The following is a 17,674-nucleotide window of genomic DNA, read 5'->3' on the forward strand; positions in this document are numbered from 1 at the left end:
TGTAAAATAATTTGGGAGAAGAATCAAGTGCTCTTTTTTTTTTTTTTTTTTTTTTTTTTTTTTTTTTTTTTTTTTTTTTTTTTTTTAAGTGCATCTAGCAACGTGATGGATTTCAGATGTAAATTTCAAAAAACTAATCCACAATGAGTGAAAAAAAATTTTTTTTTCTTTCTCCTGTCTCCGATTACTACTGCTGTCTTGTGAAGTTTATGTTATTCATAATAGAATTGTGTAAGGATTTTAAATTCTGAATCACATTACATTTTAATACGTAGTTTCATATCTTAGCATTCTTTTACACCTGATCAGTTTGAGATGAAGCTGGGAGATAGTGTTAAGAAACTATATTTCATGCCTGAGGCACTGGCGTAGTTATGGAGTTCGGCAGCAAGCACGGTGTTTGAACTTGTCAGACACAATCTCTCCTCCCGCCCCCCTCGCGAACCCCACAAAAAACTAAACAAGTACTTCTGGAAGAGGTAGGGACAAATTTTTCGGAACAAGTGTTTAAGTAAACAAAATATAGTGTTTACAATTTTATAAACAGTTATTATGAATGCATAGAAATATGTAAAACTCATTCTTGTAAATAACATAGTTTTAATTAGTTATTAATGAATCAGTACAAATAACAAGCTATCTTCTTAGTGGTGGGTAAGTTTAATATGTAATTTAGAGTTTTTGTAACTTCTTACGTCGCAAATTTGTTATTGCTCCATCAGAATCGATATCTTTAGCACCACTATTTTGGATCGACAAAATTGTCATAGTACACTGTGGTGACAAAAGTCATGGGATATCCCCTAATATCATATCGGATCTCCGATTACACGACGTAGTGCAGCAACACGACGTGAGATGGACTCAGGAAGTCGCTGGAAGTCCCATGCAGAAGTACTGAGCCTTGCTGCCTCTACAGCCATCCGTAATAGTGAAAGTGTTGCTAGAGCAACATTTTGTACACGAACTGACCTCCGAATTATGTGCCATAGATGTTCGGTGGGAATAATGTCGAGCGGTCTTGGCTACCAGATAATTTGCCGGAATACTTCATAATGTTCTTCTAACCAATCTCGAACAGTTCTGGCCCAGTGATATTTTTGGTAGCATGAAGTCCATGAATTAAGCCAAACGATCTCCAAGTAGCCGAATGTAGCCATTTCCAGTTAATGATCGGTTCAGTTGAACCAGAGGATACAGTCCATTCCGTATCAACACAGCCCATGCCATTAAGGAGGCATCATCACCTTGCACAGAGCCTTGTTGACAACTTGAGTCCATGGCTTTGTGGGGTCTGCACCACAGTCAAACCCGCGGCACTGTCCTAACGGATACTTTCGTCTTCCGTCCCACACTGATTTCTGTTATTATACCACGCAGTGTATCTTTCTGTTAGCACTGACAGCTCTACACAAACACGCCTGCTCTCGGTCGTTACGTGAAGGCCGTCAGCCACTGCGTTGTGCGTGATGAGGAGAACGCCTGAAACTCGGTATTTTCGGCACAATCTTGAAATTGTGGAAGTCAGAACACTGGATTCCCTAACCATTTCCGAAATGGAATGCCCCACGCGTCTAGCTCCAACTACCGTTCAGCGTTCAAAGCCTGTTACTTCTGGTCGCGCGGCCATAATCATGTCGGAAACCATTTCACATGATTTACGTGTTTACAAATGACAGCTCTGCCCATGCACTGCCCTTTTATGTCGTGTGTACGCGATACTATCGGCATCTGGATATGTTAATGACTTTTGTCGTGCTTGGATCATGGTAGACAAAAGATAATATTAATTAGTTTGAATTTTAAATAACCCCTTTGATGTGACACTACTGAAACACACCAAGTTCAGAAAAACTTTAGCACCAAAATGAGGATGTGAACAGATTCGAAAAATCCGTATTCAAAAACGAACTATAAGAACCTTAAAGACGTCCAAAAATGGATTCTTCTTTCTGAACTTTGCCAGCTTGCAGAAATCTTCTCATGTGCGTAATTTCTGCGAGAATACGATCTTCAGAAATCTCATGATTATTGTCCACTAAACATTTTACAGTCATTCAAAATTCCATCTCTGAGGTTTTAGCCAGATTCCTGGGTCCTAAAATTAGGAAACGATGTGATACACTTTCCATGGTTTTGCAGTGTGTATCGACTACATTACGCTTGTTGGTTCTCTTCTGCTTATATTACTGTGCTATTTCGGATCCTTAAGAGACAGGCTTGACAGAGGACATCGAAGAAGTTAAAAGACGGGCTGCGCCTATTCTATTATCGCGAAATGAGGGACAAAGTGTCATCAGTATGATGAGGCGACAGTTATTAAAAGCAAGTGGTTTTCCTTTTCGCCGAGTGGTTTTCACTGAAATCCAAACGCCACCTTTCTCCTCTGAACCGGAAATTATTTTGTTAGCAGGAAATTATCATCTTAGTAAAATAAGATAAATCAGTGCTCGCACACATAGATTTAAGTGTTCGTTTTTCCCGCGAACTTTTCGAGAATGCAACGGTAGACAAATAGTCTGAAAGTGGTTCGATCAATCCTCCGCCATGCTCTTAAATGTGAACTGCAGAGTGTTCACGTAGATACAGATGTGCTTATTTTTCAAACTACTGTCAAGTGCGTGGAAGAAGCTACTTAGCGCTGTACAACGGTTGGGAAGACTGATATCAGACACCCTCCCCTCACCCTACCCCCTTGAAATCTTGATTGTGACGACACACTGATCAGTAACGTATCCTAAGGTATACGTTAGGGTAAAAGATGATAATTCGGTTGACTTTACAAATACCTAATAAATGTGGTGGTAACATATGGACCTATAGTTAACTTTACGTTAACGTTCGTGCCATATTTAAATATACACAACACATTTTCCATCACAAGAAGTAAAAGTGCAAAGAAAATTGATAAAATGTATATTAAATAATGGACAAGATTCCGACGAGAATTTTGATGTGTATTACACGCTCATATATAGGAGCGATGGAGGGATATATACTGAGAGATGGAACACGTGTCGACTACGTAACTTATGGATTGTTTTTTCAATACTACGATATACAGGTAAGCTATTTGTGTGTGTCTCCAAGTACCGCACTTAAAAGAATTCCCGATGTCAGCTTTTAACTAGTATACCTGTACATCCCACTGTTTTCGTTTCCCTATCATCAACCCTAAAACACTTAACCGAATCTTTATCAACAACATGACGGAAAATTTAGGGCTATGGAACGGTTTTGACAAAGGTACGATGGACTTTTCATTGCCTGCTTTCAGTTTGCTTTACATTTACTTATCATTCCTTTGAAAAACGCGTAACGAGTTGAGAGACACAGCGAAGAAACAATCAGCTTGCACATTTTACAGGCGATAACATGGTATTTCGGTTGAATGAGACAAGTCACCTGAGCAGAAGCAGCGGATGGCACACATAGCTGCCAGCACCTGTTAGTTGCCACTTGTAATTAATTAAGGTTAATATTTAATGTAGCGGATCTCATAATTGCCTTATTACAGTGCTGAAGGATGCAACCCGTGAATTCGTCAACTGCGTTTCTACCTATGGCGATTCTCCAGTTTCTATTTATTCATGCGTACCAAGTTCTTCTCTGCACCAATAGGCCCAGACCACAAAATTACGCTGAGCCGTCCAAAACTATTTTTTTTTCTTTGTTGTATTTCAATGTCCCATCTGGGGCGGGCTGGCAGCAGCGTTTGCGCTGCTCTTCAGCCGAAAGACATTAATCATACAACAGAAGACATTTAAAATGACATAAAGGAGAGAATATGGCGTACATACATACAATAAGGGGGAACATCATGGAAGAGTACAGACGAAAGGGGGTCGACTGAAAAATGGAGATAAAAACCGTAACAAATCAGCGCACAGAAAACAAAACAACATGCTGGATCATAAATGTATGGACGGACAGCGTAGCACATAACAATCACTGACAATAACACTATGTACAAGTCCAGCACACAATCAAAATCACACCTCTTGACCTACAGGAGAACAGCAGCAAACACAACACTGATGCACTACACTGATGACGACGACAGAGAGCATCTGCCAGGGGCATACATATGAGGAAGGAGGGAAGAAGAAGGGATGAAGGGAGGGAGGGGAAAAGAGAGCAGAGAAGGGAGTGAGGGAGGACATGGGGGTTACAGTTGGAAGGAAGCATAGATGTCACAGCAAAGTTCAAAATCTGGGAGGGGGAGGTGCTAGAAATTGCCCTGATGGAGATGGAGGATGTGGTGGTTAAGAGAGGGAGGGATATAGCGATAAAGTCGCGGCAATGGCCGAGGGGTGGAGAGGAAGGAGGAAACCAGGGGGTGAGAAGGAAAAGCCTGTGGACAGTGTAAAGGATGTGTAAATGTTAGAGGAGAAGGAAGAGGTGCGGGAAGAGGATGAGGTCATATCCAAAACTTTCATTACCCCTCAATAACTTTTTTCCTTTTTTGTTCCTTTATTCTTATTTCATTCCTCACACGAGATGGGCCTGCAGCGGCCTACATATGTGGTTCTTCAGCCAAATGGTACAACATTAGATACAATAGAAAACAATAGAAAATATATGTAGGGAAAAACATGGTGACAATACGTAACACGATAGAAATGAAGTCGTTCGACTGTAGGCTTGGTATACACAAATGAGGTCAACAGTTAAAAAAAAAGGAAGACATCCAGTTGGAGACACAAACGTAGAAGGACACCGAAAAGCACTGTTGAAGAAACAGTGGTGCACTGAACCACTGTGGTGAGGATCATCAGCGAAAAGGTAACCAACACACTGAAGAAGGGGGGGCTGCCACTGAGTGTAAGGAAAAGGCATGAGGGAAGGAGAAGGGGAAGGAGCCAGTGCGAGAAAGAAGGGTGGGGTGAGGGGAGAGGGTAGGTGTTGGAAGCCCTGGGAGGGGAAGTGGAGGAAGAGGGAGACAAGGGAGAGGGGAGAGGGGAGAGGGGAGAAAGGAAGGTTGGGAGAAGAGAGGGAGACCAGGAGGAAAAAAGGGGGAGAGAGAGAGGGGTTTAGAGCTGGTAGGAGGGCTAGATGGGGGAACAAAGACATCACAGGGAGGGGAAGTCGGCAGAAACCACACTGGGCGAGAGTATGGAGAGTGTGAAGATGAAGATCAGGCAAGACGCTAGAATACAGGCATGGCAGTGGGCCAGGGTGGGCGCAGAGGCGAGAGACAAGTGGGTGTGGAGGATCGAGTCCGCAGGGGGTGTAAAGAATTTGTTTGAGGAAAAGGAGAAGGTGCGGGAAGGGAATCAAGTCAGAAAGGATCCACATGGGGGATGGGAGGCGGATGCAATAGGCAGGGCAGACCACATGGCATTCAAAGATTTGGATGGACTTATAATATGTGGGAGGGGCGGAAACCCAGGTGGGATAGGCATAGCAGAGGATGGGACAGATGAGGGATTGATAAGTGTGGAAGAGAGTGGAGAAGTTGTAACCCCATGTTTGGGTGGAGAAGAGTTTAAGGAGACAGAGTCAGGTACAGGCCTCAGCTTGGACTGCCCAGAGATGGGGGTCCAGGAAAGGCGGCAGTTGAGGGTGACACCAAGATACTTGAGAGTTTGGGGTGAGGTTGATGGGGTGGCAATATATGGTTAGGAAAAAATCTAGGAGACGGAAGATAGGGGTGGTGTTCCCTACCATGATTGCCTGGGTTTTGGAAGGATTGATCATGAGCAACCACTGGTTGCATCAAGCGGTGAATTGGTCAAGGTGGGATTGAAGAAGGCATTGGGAGCATTGGAGGGTGAGGCCGAGGGCAAGGAAGGCAGTCTCCTCAGCAAATTGGAGAAGTTGGATGGGGTGGGGTGATGGCATGTTCGCCTTATAGAGGAGGTAAAGAAGAGGAGAGATGATGGAGCCCTGGGTCACACTGGCGAAAGGGTAGAAGATGTAAGAGTCAGTATTGTGGATGGTAACATAGGAGGGTGGTGGGAGACGAATGAGGCGACCAGACAGGCATAACTGATGGGAAGGGCGAAGGTTTGGAGCTTGAAAAGGAGACCGGAATGCCAGACATGGTAGTACGCAAGTTTAAGGTCAAGGAACATGAAGATGCTGGAGCGATGGGAATTTAGTTGGCTGTCGAGGAGGTGCGAATGCCAGACACGGTTGTACGCACGTTTGAGGTCAAGGGACATGAAGATGGTGGAGCAATGGGAATTTAGTTGGCTGGAGAGGAGGTGGGTGAGATGGAGGAGGAGGTCATCAACAGAGAAGGAGGGTTGGAAGCCACATTGGATAGAGGGAAGGAGACACTGCAGATGGAAGTGCTGATGAATTCTTCAGGTGAAGATGGACTCCAAGACATTGCTGAAGAGTGAGGGGATGGTAGGAGGAGCCATCAGTGGGTGGTTTGGTAGGATTGACGAACATCAGGATCCGGGAGGTTTTCCACAGGTCATAGTAGTAGCCGGTCATGAGGACCACATTATTGAGCACAGCCAGGATGGTGAGGAAAGATACGGGTGCCTCACAGAGATTGTGGTAGGTGACAGGGTCGTGACCAGGAATGGTGTAACGTTTAGTGTGAAGTGTGGCTATGGTGTCTTGTGTGGTGATGGGAATGTTAAGAGGTGTGTGTGGGATGTGGTCCAGTACAATCACAGACATCTGGGAAGAGGGAGTAATCAAAGATGGGATCATCAGGAATAGTAAGGATATTGGACAGGTAGGAAGCAAAATGATTGGCCTTACTGAGGTTGTCAGGAAAAGGTTGATCATTATGGAGGAGGGGATACTGCGGGGAGGGATTAGATCCAGTAAGGCGATGGAAGGCTGACCAGTACTTGGATGAGATGATAGGTAGAGTATCACTTAGGTGGGTGCTGGTGCCAGTCCCAGCGTTTTCTGGCAGTGAGCAAATTTCAGATCCCACTGTAGAGTTGCCGGTGGCGATGGAGTGTGTCCCAGTCCCATGTGTGGAGAAAGTCGTGGTAGAGATGGCAGGATTCATGAAGGAGAAGGATGGCCTGTGGGGGTTAAGTGGGGCAGTGCAGGTGAATGAAGGTAGTGGGGAAATGAGCTTCAACAGCCTCAGACAGGGTTTGGTGGAGAAAGCAGGTGGCATGGGTGACATCATCAGGATGCTGGAAGGCCAGAGGGTGGTCATCAAACCGGGTATCTAGGGTCGCCCGGTAGGCATTCTATTTAGCACGAGAGTAGTCGTGGACGAACTTTTGGGGAGGGTCAGTGCATGGAGCAAGGCATGGGTTTCACCCATCTGTCACGATAAGGACAGGGAGATGGATGCTACCAATATGGTCGAGAACATCCACTGTAAGGCCAGGACTATGTTGGAAGTGGTATTGGATTCGGGGAAGGTGTGGTGGGGGATGGAAAGGAAATCAGCTTGAAGTGAGGTGAGGAACTGATGCCACCATCCTAGCTTGGCGGTGGTACAACTGCGGATGTTTAGGTTGGTGGCAATCACGTAGGAGGAGAAGGTGCAGTCAACGTGGTAAAGGATGTTAAATGGTATGGGGTCAGTGGCACGGACATACATGGTGGCACAGGTTATGGTGAGGCCAGGGAAAAAGAGACTGAGGTTAAAATGTTCAGTGGGGTCACGAAAGAGGATTTGGAGCCAAACAGGGACCTGGCGTAGGTGGCTGATGGCAACTCTGCCACGTGCAATCAGGAAGGGATTATCGGAGCAGTGAATGAAGTAGGGCGAAGTGCTTATGATACGCGGAGGCTGCAGAAAAGTTTTATTGAGGAGTGTGTCAGAAGGGTGTGCATGAGGAGATGATTGTTGGTAGCTAGAGAATGGATGTTACTGAACAAGACACGATGCTGCCATGACATGGTGAGGTTTAAGCTAGGATGTTGATACGGGAGACCGGCTTGGGGAAATAACACAGCTCGCTACGTATTGCTGACAGGGGCATAGTGAGGATAAGATTAGAATAATTGCTGCACGCATTCAAACAATCCTGCTTCCCGCACCCCATGCGCGAATCGAGCAGGAAAAAGCCCTAATAACAGGTACAATGGGACGTACCCCCTGCCATGCATCTCACAGTCATTTGCAGAGTATAACTGTTGATTTTACTTATGGTCGTAGTTATTGTGCTAGTTCAGAATTAACTAACCTACTGCAAGAATTTCCAAAAGTTTGCATTGAAAACTTGGAGTAGCTACGAGTTTGCATTTGGTACATGTTAGCTCATATGTTTCTGTATACGGAAGGCAGATAATATAGTGAAGTAAAAGGATCACCAATACACAGACAGGAAAGAAAATACCAACACCAAGAAGGAGTTGTGCATTTAAACGAAAGACGACAGGTGTGTTTCTATGTCTTTTCAGATTGCGTCACAGTCGCATAAGGGCGGTGCTAGTAGCTTCAGTTACCTCTGCTATGGGGTGTGCTTAATTGATGTTAGTCAAGAATGCCTTTCAAAAATGGTTCAAATGGCTGTAAGCACTATAGGACTTAACATCTGAGGTCATCAGTCCCCTAGACTCAGAACTACTTAAATCTAACTAACCTAAGGACATCACACACATCCATTCCCGAGGCAGGATTCGAACCTGCTACCGTAGCAGCAGCGTGGTTCCGGACTTAAAGCGCCTGGAACCGCTCGGCCGCAGCGGCCAACAACAATGCCTTTAAGGAGACAAAGATGCCATTATCAATGTCTCACTCAGTTTCAATGAGGCTGTATGATAGGGTTACGCAAAGCTGGATGTTCTGTCTGTGATACTGCAAAAAGACTTAGCTGGAAAGTACTCACTGTACATTATTGCTGTCAGCAGTGGTCACGAAAATGTAGTCACAAGAAAAATGAGCTCCAGACCGGCACGTGGCACTTTCAAGAGGGACGACCATAGTGTTTGGCGTATGGTTATGGCGCAGCGTATTGCGTCTGCCCCAGGAGTCTAAGCAGCAGTTGGCACTATAGTGACACAACGAACTCTTAGAAACTAGTTGCCTCAAGAACAGCTCCAAGCCAGGCGCCTTGTAATGTGCACCCCACTGAACCCAAACCACCGCCATTTCCGACTTAATTAGTGTCAAGCGAGAGCTCATTGGACGGCAGGGTGCAGTCTGCTGTGTTTACTCATGAGAGCTTCTTGTGTTGGTCAGTGCCAGTGATCGCCGTGTGTTGTTTAGGACTCGGCCAGCTGAAGACCTGCAACCAACCTGTCTGTGTGGTAGGCACAATACACCTATACTTGGAGCTATTGTCTGGAGTGCGACTTCGTATCACAGCAGGAGCACTCTCGTGGTTATCCCACGCATTCCGGCCGCAAATTTGTATGTAAGTCTGGTGATTCGATCTGTTGTGGTGCCATTCATGAAGAACATTCCAGTGGGTGTTTTCCAACAGGATAACACTCGACTGCATACAGCTATTGTAGCTCAATACACTCTTCAGAGAATCGACATGTTGCTTTAGCGTGCTCCACCACCGATCTGTCTGATCGAGCACATATGAGACATCATCGGACGACAGATCCAGTGCTATCCACAACCAGCATTAACCATACCGTTATTGACCGACCCAGTGCAACAGACATGGAACTCCACCCCACAAACTGACACCTGAGACCTGCACAACACAATACATCTACGTTTTCATGGTTTCAGTCAACATTTTGGAACTTACGCTGGTTAATAGTGTACTATCCGTTTGATTTGCGACAGCTTATCTTGCACTTAAATTAACCTATGACCTTGCAGTGTTAATCACTGAAATATGTCACCAAAGCAAGTTTAGCCAAGAAATTTCATTACTCCACAGTAATTATTATTTGTTGGTGCGATTTTTTCTTCTGTCAGCGTATTTGACATTCTCTCTGTTCAACATCTGGACTCAATAAAGGGACATAGATGGTTATTTACAGCCTTTCCCAATCGTACTTCACGATATCTTCTTGCTTGCAAAAGGATGCGCCAAGTATATTCACGTAAAAGCTTGAAAATTAACAGCAGTATCCCCCTACGAAATATACACTATGTGATCAAAAGTATCCGGAAACATGGCTGAAAATGACTTACAAGTTCGTGGCGCCCTCCATTGGTAATGCTGGAATTCAGTGCAGTGTTGGCCCACCTTTAGCCTTGATCACAGCTTCCACTATTTCAAGGATACGTTCAATCAGGTGCTGGAAGGTTTTTTCGGGAATGACAGCCCATTCTTCACGGCGTGCTGCACTGAGGAGAGGTATTGATGTCGGTCGGCGAGGCCTGGCACGAAGTTGCCATTCCAAAATATCCCAAAGGTGTTCTACAGGATTCAGGTCAAGACTCTGTTCAGGCCAGTCCTTTAGAGGGATGTTATTGTCGTGTAACCACTCCCCCACAGGCCATGCATTACGAATAGGTGTTCGATGGTGTTGAAAGGTGCACACACCACCCCCGACTTCATCTTCAACAGTGGGAGCAAGAAGGTGGTTAAAACATCAATGTAGGTCCGTGCTGTGATAGTGCAACACGAAACAACAAGGGGTGCAAGCCTCCTCCATGAAAAACACGACCACTCCATAACACCACCACCTCCGAAGATTACTGTTGGCATTACATACGCTAGCAGATGACGTTCACCGGTCATTCGCCATACCCGCACCCTGTTCATTGGATCTCTAGATTGTGTACCGTGATTCGTCACTCCACACAACGTTTTTCCACTGTTCAATCGTCCAATGTTTACTCTCCTTACACCGAGCGGGGCGTCGTTTGACATTTCCGGCGTGATGTGTGGCTTATGAACAGCTGCTCGACCATGAAATCCAAGTTTTCTGACCTGCTGCCTGACTTTCATAGTACTTGCAGTGGATCCTGATGCAGTTTTGAATTCCTGTGTGACAGTCAGGATAGATGTCTGCCTACCACACATAACGATCCTCTCCAATTGACGGCGGTCTCTGCAAGTCAACAGACGAGGTCGGTCTGTACGCTTTTGTGCTGTATATGTTACTTATAGTTTCCACTCCACTATCACATCGGAAACAGTGCACCTAGGTATGTTTAGGAGTGGGGAAATTTCGCATACAGACGTATGACACAGGTGATACCCAATCACTTGACCATGTTCAAAGTCTGTGAATTCTTGACCATGTTCAAAGTCTGTGAGTTCCACGGAGCGTCCCATTCTGCTCTCTCATGATGTCATTGATATGGAGTACCTGGCAGTAGGTAGCTGCACAATGCAGCACAGAGCTGGTTGATGTGGTGAATGGTATCTGTGGATCTGAATGCCTATACCAGTTTCTTTGGGGCCTGAGTGCATAAAAACCATCATAAAAATTAGAAATCTAGATTCCAGATTAGTATTATTTTGTCAAATAAAGGGCGCTCAGCCCAATCATGTCGATTTGTCATTCCACTCCCAGCATCATTGTACATACATTTATCCATTTGCTGCCATGGATTAAGTAGCTAGAATTGTCTGCGATTGCTGTGTGTTTTCGTACTAAGAAAAACCCGGCTTTCCGTTCCAATCTATCACGTAGACTTTTGGCAATCTGTGGAGCACTCAGAATGGGCCTGTATGTGGTTGGTAGAAATCAGACACGTGTTCTTCAGACGATAGTTTTGTTGTTTTGTCCATCAGTAGCTCAGCAGAGTGGGAGGGGAAGAGCAGAGAGGAGCTTAAACAAGTGTCTAGGCATATGAAGATAAAGTGGGCCTGGTTGTGAGAGTAAGTGGCGTAGCAATTGAAATGGAGGACGGAGCAGCATCAAGGGAGATCTGCTGGATTGTATGGGGATGTTGCAGTGGGTGGATATTCTGCAGAACAATGGTCAGGAACCAGATGTCTTCAGCTGTAGGGGGAGGGTGGAGGAAATTGATGGGATGGATGGGCTGGTCATTGTGGTGAATGGGGACAGTGAGCTCAGGATTGGTGAGAGGGGGTTTGGCTTTGCATTTGGAGGAGTGCGTAGGGTGGAATTCGTAGCAGGTGTTGCAGGAAGGAGGAGACCAAGGTTAGGACATTGTTTAAGGTCGTGGGAGGCACTCCACGAGGTAATGGTGAATGCAGGGCAAGTAGAAGTGTAAATGATGGTGCTAGTGGGTGTGTCCATGATGAAATTCGTTGTCCACTGGCAATAGGAGTCACTTAAATGGGAAAATAGACAAATATGGAGGGTGGCTGTGACGAGGATGGGGGGGGGGGGGGCGCCGGCGGCGGCGGCAGTCGGCAGACAGATGGCAAAGGCACCTTGAGAGTAGCCCGGGTGGCATAATCCTCCGATTTGGAAGTGAGGGGATCCAACCCTCGAGATGTTAATTTTATTCCCTTACGGAATTCAATCCCCCCTGGCGATAGACGCGTAAAGCCCAAATAAGAAAACAGAAAAAAAACACATTATGGGAAGATAACAAACGATATAAAAAGGCAATAAAACGGTGACTTTGTTAAAAACGGTAAGGTGGCGGAAAAGTTGCAGAAGTTAAAACAGAGAAAATATGGGGTTGATGACGCTAATGAAGGCATACAGAAAGTACAGAGGCAAAATTTAAAAAATATGGCGACGGTACGTTTTCTGTTTGCAACAACCATGTGTGTGAGCCCACCGGCGACTGTTTCAACAAACCTAATCGTAGTTCTCCTATCAACACCACCAAGGAACAAAACCTCGCTATGCCTGCTGTGACATCACAGCTCTGCGACTGAGTTCAGAAACTAGCACTGAAGTAGCGGAAGGGAAAGCACATTCGCTATTTGACTAATGATAGAAGTAACGAAAACAATGAAACCTTCAACTAAGAGAGCACTGCATACTGTATCACCTAGATTGTAAATGATGAACTGTGGCGAAACACGATCGAGTGAAAAAGATTTATATAAATATTGGATCCTGTATCTTCAAAGGCAGATCATACAGTCACAACTACCTACTTTTTAGAATTTTAAGCACTTATAGCGTCACCTTGCTGCTGATTAGATCTTACAATTAGGTAACCAACGCAATATTTCGACTACCTAAGGAATAATGATTTTCCTCGAATCAAAAAAAAAAAAAAAAAAAAAAAAAAAAAAAAAAAAAAAAAAAAAAAAAAAAAAGAAAACCCCTAGGTCCTTCAAAATTCGCCTACAAATAATATAAATCATTTATCCTATTTTTTCAGTCACCACTACCTACTTTTTATGCGATGTAAAATTTTAAGCACTTACAGCATTGCCTTGCTGCATATTCGATTTTATAATTAGGTAACCTTCCACATGATAGTTTAGACTACATACGTACTAATGATTTTCCTTGATTGTTAATAAAATTACACTAGGACCTTAAAAATTCACCGCAAATAATGTAAATCATTTATTAAAAGTTTTTTCATTTAATAACTTATTAAAAAGGGGCATGTGATACTTAACAAGCTTCACTTTAATAAGTAAGTTTCCAGAAAACATTTATTTCACAATTTTTTGTGACAAGGAGTCAGATGTCAAGACTTTTTCATTCTTTTATAAATACTTACATCTTTTGTCACACACACATCATTTTTTCGTTTTACAAAGTTGTTTGGTAAAATATTTGCACTGCAAGTCAATATACAATGTATGATAGATTCAAGAGTGTGACCTTTTAAACACTGGAAACCAAGAAGTAAGTCTTTTGGCACATTAATGGCTGCTTCTTTCACAAGCACATTTCTTTGATTTACTTGTTGCAGGAACAAATTTTTCCTTTTCTTTAAGAATTTTTTGTAGTGTTAAGTATACATAGGAAACACATGTAACTACATCACTGCTAGGGTATGTTAAACCTACCCTGTCATTTGCCATTATCAAATCATCTGCTTGTCTTGTTTCTTCGGATGTTACAAACCCTTCACAATATCGACAATTTATTTTAAATGCACTTGGTGTGAGCAATATAATGGAGTAATAGCCAAGTGTTTTCCTCTATTTCATCAACATCACTATCATCAACTTCTACATTTAATAGCTCTGGGTTGTCGATATCTTGAAAGCCTGGGATTCTACAACAAGCGGCATCAACATAATTAGGTCTTACAACAACATCACCAAACACTTTGGACTTTAATACAAGAGGAAACATACTCTGGGCCCTTAATTTTCCTTGTTCCAAATACCTGCCTTAGCGATACATGGTAACTTCCCCCATTAAGTTGGCGGTATTTCCCAAACCTGTCCTTCAAACTGTCTGTCTGTATTTTCCCAAAGAGCAAATATGTTCGCTTCTTCTCACACAGCCAGTATTCACTAAAATCAATAAAGGCTGCAGTAGTATGTTTGAGAGCAAAGTGTGTTTCTCTGGTCAATTTCTTTCCTCCATTGCAATCTTCCCATGAACACAACCACGAGAGAAAGTTTCTCAAAAAGTCATGAATATGTTTTGAATTGAGAGTAATCTGTTCTTGGTAAACATTTCTTAGCCTTTTACCCTTCAGCAGCGTTTCAACATTTAATATCAAACCACTGACTTATTATTTTTACAAATGTGGCAGTACTCTCCCAGTTTTCAAATTCTTTCTTGCACCTAGTTGTTGCATTGCAACAACTGTCATGTTATTAAAAATACGCAATGCTAATTTCACATTTTGCCATTCAAAAGAATTTGGATATGGTGACTTAAGCGTTAAAGTGCTGCCATACTGCAATAGTTCACCCTTTTCTAGCAAATGTAGTTCCTTCAGTGCTGTAACAGAAGCAAGACCTCCCTTCAAGCTATCACTAAAAGAAGGAAAGCACAAAATTTGGTCCTTTTCGTTACCCCGTTGTTCCGTTTACATTTTAAAATGTGTACAGTATCCACAAAATAGTAAATTGGGCGGTCTGCAGAAGTCTGCTCAGGATGAACCTATTTTATCTGTACACTAGGAGGGAGGGAGAGGGGGAAGAAAAGTATGAAATAGCTTTCTTATTAATAGCATTATTGTCAGCTACTACTATTACCTGAAATCCCACTGCTTCTAGTTTAATTGAATTGTGTGAACTGGGAGAACATCCACCACATCTTTGTACACTGAATCCATACTCTGGATCATAAAAACATAAGCACTAGTTGCACACAAAACCACATCTGTGTTAAAAGCACCACCTACAACATTGCCACCTTTATAGTCAAGTTGTGACTTTAAATAAATCTCATCCATCAACAGGACAGTTTTATCATTCACAGATAAAGCACCAACTTTTTGTGGTATGTAACTGAGAAACTGCTCACTCTGATGCTCAATGATTGGGTTAGTTGGAAGTTTACTGCAAAGTTTTGACAAAGTACTGGGACTTGGAATGGAAAAATTACGAGCACTCGTCAAAAACCAATATGCATGTGGACTGATAGAATAGGCTAATGACCATAAAATCATTGAAACACTCCCGTACCTAATCTCTGTTGGACTATTAAATCTTGGAAATGAAACTTGTTCCTTCAAAAATTTAATTTTATGCTCACTTTCTGGTAATTTTTCTTACAAGTTTTCCAAAATGTCTTCAATGCAAGACAAACTTGCCTCAAATGGAGCCTCATTTATATGAAACATCACATACAACTCTTTCAAAATATTGCTAACTGTACCAGTATCACTTACTTGGTTTGATAATTTAATCTTACCAGCACAATTTAGCTCAGCTTCCTTCACAAATGCACTTAACACTAAATCACTATTTATAACGACATGACACAGAACACTTAGATAAGGAGCATCCTTTAACACAAGACACAAATTATTTGATTCGGTTACCGTGACCCAATCACTGTGCTTTTCACAATCAGATAATTTTGATTTGAAATCTTCTAAACTAGCAAATGAACTCTCTTCCATCATTTTTTGTGTGATTCCACACTCTGCTCAATGACTTTCCCAAGTGCTTCGTTCTCCAAACGTTCGCGACCCTCTGGATCTTCTCGAGCTGGTGCTTGTTTTGAAGATAAATACGTAGGTTATCCTGGCAACTTTGATGGTACAGCATCTGGAAATAGAGAGATATAAACATGAGATTCGTATAGCAATGTTTATTGATCTTAGATATTTAACAATATCGTAAGAAAATTAAGGAACCTGTACTTTAATCTGTAAACTGATTACAAGTACCCTTTACGATAAATTTTCACGAACGTTTCTTTAAACGTGGACGGTCCAAAGGTGCTGTAAACTGTAAAGAGTTTGCCAGTTTTGGGTCGTAAGCACTGGTAATTTTCTCAATGTCGTCTGCAGTGAAATGCAGTTCACATATCTGAAAAGAAGCATATATTTCACTGTTAATGTAAAGGCAGAATGTAAACTGACAAATGAAATCTAACTGAGGACTGCATAAAGTGAGCTTAAAAGTATAATGCTTCGTTATAGATAGGCTATTGATTTGAATTTTCAGTTCTGTGACATAACAGTATTAAAAAGGGTAACAATATAGAAATAAAGTTAAATTACAGATACTTACAACGAACTGTTTACTGGGTTCCCAGTCTTTCCTATGAACTGCAGCGATCCGTTTCAATCTTAATGCTTCATCAGACGGGAATGAAAAGACGCTAACTTTTAAACCGTTATCGTAGTTTCCCCTACAATAGGGCATACAGCACTTGCGTGGCATTTTGAGCAGATGCTCAATAACAATCCGAATCGCATATGACAGTGAGAACAAGATTTCCGCCACAAATGTTACGATTTTTTTTTTTTTCTTTATTGTAATTTGGACACCCCATACAAGGTGGGCTGGCAGTGGAACAGTGTACTCCGCTCTTCAGCCACAAGCAGTACAATAAAAAAGAAAGGGAGACAGACAAGTAACAGAATGGCGGTTTAAAAAACGGGAGATACAATAGTTAAAAAACATGAAGCCGTTCACACTTGATGAAACAAACAAGAAAAACCGTCGGCACTGGGCACAAACACTGACGAGGTAGATGACACACGTGAACGAAGGAGCGTGGACGGCGAAAAACACTGAGGCACAGACACGACGGCACAGACACTAAAACGAGGGCGATGATCTCCGGCGCGCGAAAGTTCACGAGGCGTGTGCGAGTCCGGGGACCTGCCAAGAGAGGAGGAGGAGGAGGAGGGGGGGGGGAGTGGGAAAGCGAGAGGGGAGAGCAGGGATGCCACGGGCAGCGGAAAGAGGGGGAAGAGAGGAAGGGGGAGGGGAAGCCCGCAAGAAGAGGGGGGAGGGAGGGGATGGGGGAAAAGGAAAGAGAAGGGAAGGGAAGAGAAAGGAGGGAGGGTGCCGAAGGGAAAGGACACCAGGAGGGAGGGGGGGCAGGGTCAAAGTTGATAGGAGGGGTAGATGGAGGGGACGAGGACATCATCAGGGAGAGGGAGCTGGCGGAAACCACCTTGGGAGAGGGTAAGGAGGGTGGAGAGATGGAGACCAGGTGGGACGTGGGAGTACAGGCGCGGCAGCGGGCGGGGGTGGGAGAGGATCGTGGAGACGAGCGGGTGAGGAGGATCGAGTTTACGGGAGGTGTATAGGATTCGTATCCTTTCGAGGAAGAGGAGGAGGTGGGGGAAGGGGATAAGGTCATACAGGATCCGCGTGGGGGAAGGGAGACGGATGCGATAGGCAAGGCGGAGAGCATGGCGTTCAAGGATTTGGAGGGATTTATAAAAGGAAGGGGGGGCGGAGATCCAGGCGGGATGGGCGTAACAGAGGATAGGGCGGATGCGGGACTTATAGGTGTGGAGGATGGTGGAGGTGTCCAGACCCCACGTTCGGCCGGAAAGGAG

General features: G+C 43.8%; 1 long non-coding RNA gene across 1 annotated transcript in view; it reads right to left on the bottom strand.

Moving 5' to 3' along the window:
* LOC124720279 overlaps positions 1-16,412 on the bottom strand; it is a 180,005-nt gene extending 163,593 nt beyond the window's left edge. Inside the window, exons 1-2 of the long non-coding RNA XR_007006111.1 lie at positions 16,389-16,412; positions 16,043-16,184 (exon numbers count right to left, since the gene is read on the bottom strand). This is a non-coding gene — a long non-coding RNA (uncharacterized LOC124720279). The remainder of the gene's footprint in view (positions 1-16,042; positions 16,185-16,388) is intronic.
* Between the last annotated feature and the right edge of the window lie 1,262 nt (positions 16,413-17,674).

This window comes from Schistocerca piceifrons, chromosome 11, assembly GCF_021461385.2.
Source record: "Schistocerca piceifrons isolate TAMUIC-IGC-003096 chromosome 11, iqSchPice1.1, whole genome shotgun sequence".
NCBI lineage: Eukaryota > Metazoa > Arthropoda > Insecta > Orthoptera > Acrididae > Schistocerca > Schistocerca piceifrons.